The sequence below is a fragment of the Neoarius graeffei genome, chromosome 24, assembly GCF_027579695.1.
Source record: "Neoarius graeffei isolate fNeoGra1 chromosome 24, fNeoGra1.pri, whole genome shotgun sequence".
NCBI lineage: Eukaryota > Metazoa > Chordata > Actinopteri > Siluriformes > Ariidae > Neoarius > Neoarius graeffei.
The window spans coordinates 31,021,509-31,032,543 of record NC_083592.1 but is presented as its reverse complement, the minus strand read 5'-3'; positions in this window follow the sequence as shown (position 1 = coordinate 31,032,543).

Genomic DNA, 11,035 nt, shown 5'->3' with positions numbered 1-11,035 from the left:
AAAGAAATGCTCAAAAGACTGCTTTTCAAGGCTCTGAAGTGAGAATGCAAGCGATCTATCATTAGTATTAGAAGTGAAGCTTGTTTTCCTTCTACTATTGTGTCTTTTATTGAAGGAAGAGCTTTAGATGTCTGATCTTGAATTTAATTTAGATTTACTGCTAGACTTTGATGAAGCATATTGGTTTGAAAGCTTTTTATTTTATTTTAAAGCTATTTCATTTTACTATTTTACTAATTTATAATGTGCAGTGCTTTATAAGGTGACTCTCTATGCAATACTTTTATAATGTGCAATACCACACTCCAAAATGTGAAATGCAACACATGCACCTCAGGACTGTGAACCTTACACACAACACATACATCTCAGGACTGTGCACCTTACACACAACAAATGCACCACAGGACTGTGCACCTTACACACAGCACATATATCTCAAGTCTATGCACCTTACCTTACCTTGCAATGCTTCATAATGTGTAATATTTTATCTTATAATGTGACTCTCTCGTGCAATAATTTACAGTGTGACTGTCATTGTGCAATACTTTATATGTGCAATACCTCACTCCATAATGTGGAACACAACACATACACCTCAGACTGTGCACCTTACCCCCCCTTTTTTTCTCTCTTTTCCCTTGCCCCCTTCCTCTCTCTCTCCCTCTCTACACGCTGTTTGCCCTGTTATTGGAGATGCTTTAATCTCATTGTACATGTATAGTGACAATAAAGGCATTCTATTCTTTACACACTTTATCATGTGGCTCAAATTTCTAAAACACCAGCTTGAATGATAGCATAATTGTGTATGAAGAACCCTAAAAAAAATCCCTATCTAACTATCCCAAGAACCACCTTATGAAGGGTACTGTTTTTTTTTTTTTTGTAAGAGTAAAATAAGGACAAATGACTGATGGATTACTCGTGTTTTGCTGCTGCAACAAACATGAATATAAACATAATAAGAGATTCTGGACAAAGGAATTAACTGTGGTTTGAGTCTAGGGTTCATCTAAATCCTTTATAAAGATTGTTTGGATAGTTAACGGTTTTATTTCCCTAAAAAATGAACATTTTAATATAGAAACACTCTGTTTTAGGGTTCGTCTTTAGAGTTCCTCTTGAAGGTCTATTAGAAGGTGCTAAATGAAATACTTTTAGAGTGCATACTCTTAAAAAAAAGATTACAGAAAAGTTTTTTTAAAGTGATGCTGCTGAAGAACCATTTTCAGCTTTCCAAAACAAACTTTTCTTTGAATGAGTCTTTAACACTTTTTGCTGGTGTCACAATAAACTGATTGTATTATAATTATAATTGCACCGGCTCATACGTAGGAGTACGTCTGGGTTACTGGAGTAGATTAGAGTCTGTATTCATCTAAGGAGCTTCCTCAGCTCTACTTCTCCACAATGAGTAACAAAACAACTTCACATTTATAACTTGGATAATGGTTATGTTTTGCTGTTAGCTCCTTAAAACAAAAGAGCAACAGATCTTTTCGAGAATGCAATGTGATTATACTCAGTTTCTCTGAGTTATGGCAGAGACTGAGTGTTTGTATTTATGTGCAAGATGATGAGCATGATGAGGTTGATGGTGATATTACAATGAAAGTTGAAGCTTTGGAAGCTGATCTGTTTAAACAGAGTGTACAGATGAGGAGGTGAGAGAGTTGGACAAACTTTAAAGGACTAAAGCGCTGCTGCATGGCTTTTTTAGGTAGAGATGAATTCACACTGGAAAAACAATCAGCAGGTAGTCAAACAGCATTGTGAGTAATATAGAAAATAAAATAAAGTCAAACTAAATAGTTAGCTCAATATTATAAAATCCACTGAGGATCACATATTAATTAGAAGGATTATGCAAGTTGGTCAGGGTGTGTTTTTCTTTTGAGTCTAGTTTATTTTATTAACTATTACATGACATTCAGAATGACCTGACGAACTGAAAACCTACTGAGAAACAATGCATAATGTATTCAAATATATATAAGAACGAAATCGCTTTATACATTTAAAAAAAAAAACTAATTTTCACTAAAGAATCTTGTATTACATTGGCTTAAATGCATTCAATAGACACCAAAGTTATTGTTGTTAATCAAATTGCCAGTTTTCTCCTGGCAGATGATAGTGAATCCATAATAAATACATAAACAAGCCATAAAACCATCTCTCTACTTGGCCATGTTGGTCAAATACACCGTAGATCGTTCCTGCTATTACTTCGTGATATTTCTACGGTATATTCTGGTCTCTGAATACACATGTTCTGCACATCTCCTCAAAAACAAAACACATGTGGAATGTATTGAGTAAAAATTGTAAAAACTAAAAAGAATGTGTACCTTTATTATATAAGTTACTAGCAGGTTACCCGGTGTTGCCTGGGTTTTGCAAAATTCTGGGTTGCCCCCAGACTTCCATGTCAAATTTGGTGAAGATCCGTCAAGAAATGGTGATGTTAACTCAAGACAAGCAAAAATCCAAACATTCACCACCCAGGGGCCCACCAGGGCCCCTTACATGAATTTTGTTTATATCTGCAAAATTCCGGGTCATCCCCAGATGTACTTGCCAAATTTGGTGAAAATCCGCCGAGAAATGGAGACATTAGCTCAAGACAAACAAACAAACAAACTTTGTCACTTCTCATCTCATCTCATTATCTCTAGCCGCTTTATCCTTCTACAGGGTTGCAGGCAAGCTGGAGCCTATCCCAGCTGACTACGGGCGAAAGGCGGGGTACACCCTGGACAAGTCGCCAGGTCATCACAGGGCTGACACATAGACACAGACAACCATTCACACTCACATTCACACCTACGGTCAATTTAGAGTCACCAGTTAACCTAACCTGCATGTCTTTGGACTGTGGGGGAAACCGGAGCACCCGGAGGAAACCCACGCGGACACGGGGAGAACATGCAAACTCCACACAGAAAGCCCCTCGCCGGCCCCGGGGCTCGAACCCAGGACCTTCTTGCTGTGAGGCGACAGCGCTAACCACTACACCACCGTGCCGCCCACTTTGTCACTTATTATATAGATTTATAAATAAAAATTAGGAAATTTATAATGAAATTTTCATGTGTAAACAAGACAGCAATCTAAATCAAGTCAAAATCAACAGAAAAATAGTTTTGTTTTGTTTTTCCAGCAAACAATCAGTCAAGTCAAAGTTCTTCTTCCTTATATTCTGGACCAGGAGAGCGGTTTATGTACTTTGGAACTAGTAAAGAATTCTTCTGTATATTTATTTACCAGTCCCAGTCGCAAAGTTGTCACCTTGTGTAACCATGTGAATAGATTATGAACGATCTCTTCTTCTCATCTCATTGAGTAGTTGAGGAAGTGGAAGATACAAAAGGGCTGGATGCAGTTATAAAGGCAAAGGGTGGGCATACAAATGATTTAAATAATATGATCAAAAGTAGGGCAGCACGGTGGTGTAGTGGTTAGCACTGTCACCTCACAGCAAGAAGGTCCTTGGTTCGAGCCCCATGGCCGGCGAGGGCCTTTCTGTGCGGAGTTTGCATGTTCTCCCCGTGTCCGCGTGGGTTTCCTCCGGGTGCTCCGGTTTCCCCCACAGTCCAAAGACATGCAGGTTAGGTTAACTGGTGACTCTAAATTGACCGTAGGTGTGAATGTGAGTGTGAATGGTTGTCTGTGTCTATGTGTCAGCCCTGTGATGACCTGGCGACTTGTCCAGGGTGTACCCCACCTTTCACCCGTAGTCAGCTGGGATAGGCTCCAGCTTGCCTGCGACCCTGTAGAACAGGATAAAGCGGCTAGAGATAATGAGATGAGATGAGATGATCAAAAGTTTGTAGACACCTGACCAATACACCCATGTGTGCTTGTTGAACATCTCATTCCTGATTTAGGCTCCTTGGTTGTGAAGACCTCTGCTCTTCTTTAAAGGTTTTCTGTTATATTTTAGAGTGCGGCTGTGGGGATTTGTGATCATTCAGCCACAAGAGCATTAGTGAGGTCAGACACCAATGTTGGATGAAGAGGCCTGGGGTGCAGTCAGTGTTCAGTGGGGTTGAGGTCAGGGATCTGTGCAGGACGCTCGAGTTCTTCCACTCCAACCTTATCTTCATGGACCTCACTTTGTGCACAGGAACAATGTCATTCAGGAACATGTTTGGGCCTCTTAGTTTCAGTGATGGGAAACTGTAATGCTACAACCTACAGAACATTCTAGACAATTGCATGGTTCCAACTTTGTGGCAACAGTTTGGGGAAGATCCCAAAACCCTGTAGAACAGGATAAAGCGGCTAGAGATAATGAGATGAGATGAGATGAATTTGGATGGCCTCATAGCTTCGTTGCTTAGCATGGTTTGGCAGATAACACAGATTGGTTTCGGGGGACAACTATCACTTGAAATAAAGCTAAATTGTATGTATGAAGAGTCATAATTGTGAGTGAATGGGCGATATTTTTTTGCCTCTGGCTCATGTTGTGTATCTGCACTGTCAGATGGGGGCTTTCCAAAGAAAGAGTCAAGAGTAGCTTGCTTTGAACATGCCATGATATTGCTCTCATAAAGCATGTGTGCGTGAATGACTGGACTTGGGACAGAATGAATGAATAAGTGCAAGTGTGCAACCTCGCGCTTTTTTTTTTTTGCAAATTTTAGAAAGGGCGAAGTCATCTGACTGGTTTGCCATTCAATTGGATGAGACCACGGTTCTCTCTAACTTGGCTATGCTTCTGGTCTACATCAGATATGCTCATGAGGGCTGGTTTCATGAGGATTTTTTTGTTTTGTAAGGTGCTTCCAGGGACCACAACCGCTGGAGAAATATTACGTATGCTTGATGGGTACATCTCTGGGCATGGGTTGATATGGGGGCGTTGCGTCGGTGTCTGCACAGATGGGGCAGCGGCTACTGTATGACCGGCAGGCACAACGGAGTTGTTGCTCAGGTAAAAGCCGTTTCACCATCAGTGCAGGCAACGCACTGTGTTATTCATCGAGAGGTACTTGCCTCTAAACGCCTGTCCACAGAGCTTCATGAAGTTTTAAATCAAGTGGTCAAAATAGCGAACTTCATTAAGGCCAATCCGACAAATTCCCGTCTATTTACAGCTCTGTGTGATGAGATGGGTGCAGATCATGTTCATCTGCTCTTGCACTCTGAGGTTCGTTGGCTGTCGGGGGGTAAAGTGGTGAACAGAGTGTACGAGTTGAGGCATAAGGTTGAGGCATTCTTGACAAATAAACAGTCCAATCTTGCCGATCACCTGCGAGATCAGTCTTGGCTTATAAAGGTAGCTTATCTTTCTGACATCCTGGACCATTTCAATATGCTAAACCTGTCGATCCAAGGCCAAGCATGTGACATTTTTCAAGCCAATGATAAAATCATGGCTTTCAAAAAGAAGCTCTCAGTCTGGACCAACAGAGTTAATAGAGGTGTGTTTGACATGTTCTGCTGTCTGTCGTCTCTGGCTGATGAAGGTGTGGATTTGGGGCAGGTGCCGCCAGTGATCGCGCAACACCTTACCGAAACACTGCGTCATTTTGATTCATACTTCCCCTCAAAATCCCATCTCACGGAAAAGCAATGGGTAAGAGATCCGTTCACCAACCCAGAAACGAGAGCTCTGCCACCTGTGGTGCAGGATAAACTTCTGGAGCTTTCGTGCGATGCTGGTCTGCAGTCGAGATTTGGTCGACTTTCTCTGTCTGAATTCTGGCTGTCATGCTGCGATGAATATCCCCAGCTGAGTGAGATGGTAGTGAAAACACTGATGCCTTTCCATTCAACATACCTCTGCGAGACCGCATTTTCACATTTGACAGCCACAAAGACAAAATACCGAAACAGGCTCAACTCAGAAAACACGCTCCGAGTGGCCTTGTCACCCTGTCTTCCTCGTTTCGACCTGTTAGTGGCGAGAAAGCAGGCACATCCTTCGCATTAGAATCCTGACTTTTGTTTTACCAAATCTCTGTGGGTGACTGGGCCTGTCATTTGAGGTTAAAAGTTAGCATGTAGCCTACATTCAGTTCTCCCTTCTTCATACTGGGACTGTGTAGTCAGTCAGTATTAGGGCTACAGTGGGTCTTTAGGTTTCTCGGTTTGAGGTCCCATGTTTCTGGTAGACCTTTTTATGTGTGTGTAGGTTATTGAGGCACTGTTTGACAGTACTTCAAGTTCAAAGGTGTAGTTTAAAAAGAAAAAATTCTAAAACACAAAAGTAAAAAAAAAATCTTGGTTTAATGGTTCTTACGCAAATGGTAATAATAGGTTATTAATAATAATAATAAATTATTGGGCCTACATATCAGTATATTTATGTAATTTGGCAATAATCTCAAAGCCAAAGCACTTCTGTTAGTTTCCCTTGTTTAATAATAGTTTAGGCCTAAGCAATAATAATAATAATAATAATAATAATAGGACTACTACTACTAATAATAATAATTATAATTCTCATCTCATCTCATTATCTCTAGCCGCTTTATCCTGTTCTACAGGGTCGCAGGCAAGCTGGAGCCTATCCCAGCTGACTACGGGCGAAAGGCGGGGTACACCCTGGACAAGTCGCCAGGTCATCACAGGGCTGACACATAGACACAGACAACCATTCACACGCACATTCACACCTACGGTCAATTTTAGAGTCACCAGTTAACCTAACCTGCATGTCTTTGGACTGTGGGGGAAACCGGAGCACCCGGAGGAAACCCACGCGGACACGGGGAGAACATGCAAACTCCACACAGAAAGGCCCTCGCCGGCCCCGGGGCTCGAACCCAGGACCTTCTTGCTGTGAGGCGACAGCGCTAACCACTACACCACCGTGCCGCCCACATAATTATAATTATAATGGCATATCTTTGGACAGGGGTGGCACGGTGGTGTAGTGGTTAGCACTGTTGCCTCACAGCAAGAAGGTCCTGGGTTCGAGCCCCGGGGCCGGCGAGGGCCTTTCTGTGTGGAGTTTGCATGTTGTCCGCTTGGGTTTCCTCCGGGTGCTCCAGTTTCCCCCACAGTCCAAAGACATGCAGGTTAAGTTAACTGGTGACTCTAAATTGACCGTAGGTGTGAGTGTGAATGGTTATCTGTGTCTATGTGTCAGCCCTGTGATGACCTGGCGACTTGTCCAGGGTGTACCCCACCTTTCACCCGTAGTCAGCTGGGATAGGCTCCAGCTTGCCTGCGACCCTGTAGAACAGGATAAAGCGGCTAGAGATAATGAGATGAGATCTTTGGACAGTTACTGGTCATTTGGCAATTTTCTACAATTCTGCCAATGCACTCCTGTTAGGTCTTATTTAGCCAAAAGATAATGAGATGACATGAGATTGTTATGCTGGTATAAGCCTGCTACTTGTAACAAGTACTACTAACAAAATAAATAAATAAATAATAATAATAATAAACTATGTATGTATGTATCTATCTATGGAGGTGCACACAATGTGTGTGTGTGTGTGTGGGTGTTCAGGGGGGCGCACAGAGGCGTAGGCCTATGCAGGGCCTTGCAACACCAAGGCCTAACATTACTGGGCCCCAGAGCAAAGAAGTTTGAGAAACCCTGCCATAACTCATCTCTCGGCACTCTATCATATGCCTTCTCCAGGTCTACAAACACACAATGTAGCTTTCTCTGGCCTTCTCTGTACTTCTCCATTAACATTCTTAAAGCAAAAATTGCATCCGACGTGCTCTTCCTTGGCATAAACCCGTACTGCTGTTCACAGATTGCTACCTCTCTTCTCAACCTCGCCTCCAATACCCTTTCCCATAGCTTCATGGTGTGGCTCATCAATTTTATTCCTCTGTAATTACTGCAGCTCTGTACATCTCCCTTATTCTTGTATATTGGGACTAGCGCACACTTTCTCCATTCATTTAGCATTTTCTCATTCTCTAGGATCTTATTAAACAATCTCGTTAGGAACTCCACAGCCGTCTCACCCAAACACCTCCAAGCCTCAATCGGGATACCATCTGGTCCGACTGCTTTCCCAGTCTTCATTCTTTTCATGGCTGCCCTCACCTCATCCTTACTAACCAACTCTGCTTTGCTTTGCTGTCTCCAACGAATCTGACCTTTTCTCTCTTGGATTCTCCTCATTTAATAAATCCTCAAAGCCTTTCCATCTTAATACACTCTCTTTGTTTGTCAGCACATTTCCATTTACATCTTTCATCACTCTTACGTGCTGTACATCCCTCGCTTCCCTGCCTAGCTAGTCTTTCTCTCCTTCTTTGGTCTCCAGTCTTTCATACAACTCCTGGTATGCATCTGCTTTTGCCTTCGCTACCGCTCTTTTTGCCTTCTGTCTCGTCTCTCTGTATAACCGCCTGCTTTCCTCGCCTCTTTGATTGTCCTAATTCTTCTTTGCTAGCCTCTTCTCTTTTATAATTTCCTGCACTTTTTTGTTCCACCACCATGTCTCCTGTAGGACGTAATTATCAAAATTAAAATAGAAAAATGCTTGAAATATTTTAAGTGTAATGAGTAGAATAGATTAAATTTCCATTTGCTTGAATAAGTGATGGGAAATGTTGAACATTTTCACAATATTCTAATTGTTTGAGATGCACTAGTATGTGTGTACTCTTCTGCCACTAACTGTTAACTCTATCAGTGACCTATCTACCTCACGGCACACTCTTTGTTTGCCCCTTTGGGGAAACCATTAAGGGTTCTATGATAGAGAATCCATGGAATAATTATATTACTATATTACTGATGCAAATGAACTTTCTTAAAACAGTGTATCGTTCTTTATTTGCCTGACTGCTTTGGGAGTAAGTGCATCGAATCTGACTACTAATACTTACTCTAATCCTCATATTTATAATGTTTTTCTTTTTACAGCTATCTCTCATTTATTTCAGATGGCAGAAATGGTATCTTGCAGCACTTGTCACTGTTGGTTCCTTAAAAGGTTTTCCCTTTATCAATTGTGTTTAGCCTCATTTAGTTATTCACTTTGGATAAAGTGACTTGCCATATAATTAATGCCATCGTAAAATACACCACGACAGCCAAACCTTAAAATACTGCAGAGAGTACAGTCTAACACAGGGAGGTCAAACATACGTACTGAAACCAATCCGATAAAGAGTCCAATCTGGTCGGATAAAAAAAAACACATTAAGAATCTGTGTTGTAAATAAAAATTTGGCATTACAATAAAAATCACAGTAACTGAGCTGAAAGATTTGAAAAGATGGGCTGGTAATTAAATATACCATGCACGGAGAGGCCCCGGGTCAAATCATGGATTCTCTGAGATGACTGGCATAGTATTATTTTCTGAAGAACGCAGCCCCGAAGGAAATAGTACTATGCCAGTCACTGAAGAGAATCTATAATTCCTGGTGTCTCTCAGTGCATGAGATATTTGATTTATATCCCTCATAAGAAAAATTCCAAACTAAGTGTTAATCTATACACACAGAGCCACAGCTGTGACTCCAGTCAGCCGTACAGCTTGAAATTGTGACGTCAGTTCATGGGATATCCAGGATACACCATGACTGACTCTCACCATATCCTTTTTTTTTTGACGTCATGTGATACATTGCTTAATCAATGGTGGAACTAACTTTCTTTACGTGAGCCATCCTTGGCCAATCCCTGTATGGGAGTTTTTTGATGAGGGATATAATCGGTGTTATTTCACTTGGGGTAAATAATATTTAATATTTAATCTATATTATAGACAAATAAAATCAGGGTCATAAACTTGGCTACAGATAACATGTGCTAATGATATCTAATTCTTGATTAGGAAGTTAAACCATGCTGTAATCATGTCTAATTCAGGGGTTAAAAGTCAATAAATTCTCATCTCATCTCATTATCTCTAGCCGCTTTATCCTTCTACAGGGTCGCAGGCAAGCTGGAGCCCATCCCAGCTGACTACGGGCGAAAGGCGGGGTACACCCTGGACAAGTCGCCAGGTCATCACAGGGCTGACACATAGACACAGACAACCATCCACACTCACATTCACACCTACGGTCAATTTAGAGTCACCAGTTAACCTAACCTGCATGTCTTTGGACTGTGGGGGAAACCGGAGCACCCGGAGGAAACCCACGCGGACACGGGGAGAACATGCAAACCCCACACAGAAAGGCCCTCGCCGGCCCCGGGGCTCGAACCCAGGACCTTCTTGCTGTGAGGCGACAGCGCTAACCACTACACCACCGTGCCGCCCAGTCAATAAATTAACACAGTTAAAAGGAGTTGATGTGATGGCTGGGTTTTTTTTGGGTACAGCTCACTTGACACTTCCCATACGAAAAAGAACAGTAAAGAACTTATAAGAGTTTACCACTGTCTTAGTAGTAAATCCTTATAAATATAAGGATAAATCCTTATAAGGATTTATAAGTAAATATATATGCCATGTATGATTTACTCCTGAAAGTGGCCCATTTTGCATTTTCCTCATACAAATTTATGGGAAATTTTACAGTTTAAAACGTATATGCCTTTTATATGTAAATCCAACACAAACATATGTGGATTTACAGATAAAAGGCATATACATTTTAAACTGTAAAATATAATTTAAAACTATAAACATTACATGAAGCATACAAAGACGGTGTAATTCATCATACACATTATCTGTAAAAACCATGCACAATGTTCACTTCATACATACTAGATTTTCATAAAAAATTTGTATGAGGAAAATGCAAAATGGGCCACTTTCAGGAGTAAATCATACATGGCATATATATTTACTTATAAATCCTTATAAGGATTTATCCTTATATTTATAAGGATTTACTACTAAGACAGTGGTAAACTCTTATAAGTTCTTTACTGTTCTTTTTCGTATGGGTTGAGTACTGAATGTAATGTGTTTTGTTGCCTTAAATGAGTTTGACATTCCTGGTTTAACTAATACCATAAAAAAAAAAAACCTATTATATCCATTTTAAAAACTGCATCATCATATCCTAATATTGTCATGAATGAGGAATTTATCTGTAAATATGTTCTTTACACTTTTTTCTTTCGCACCCT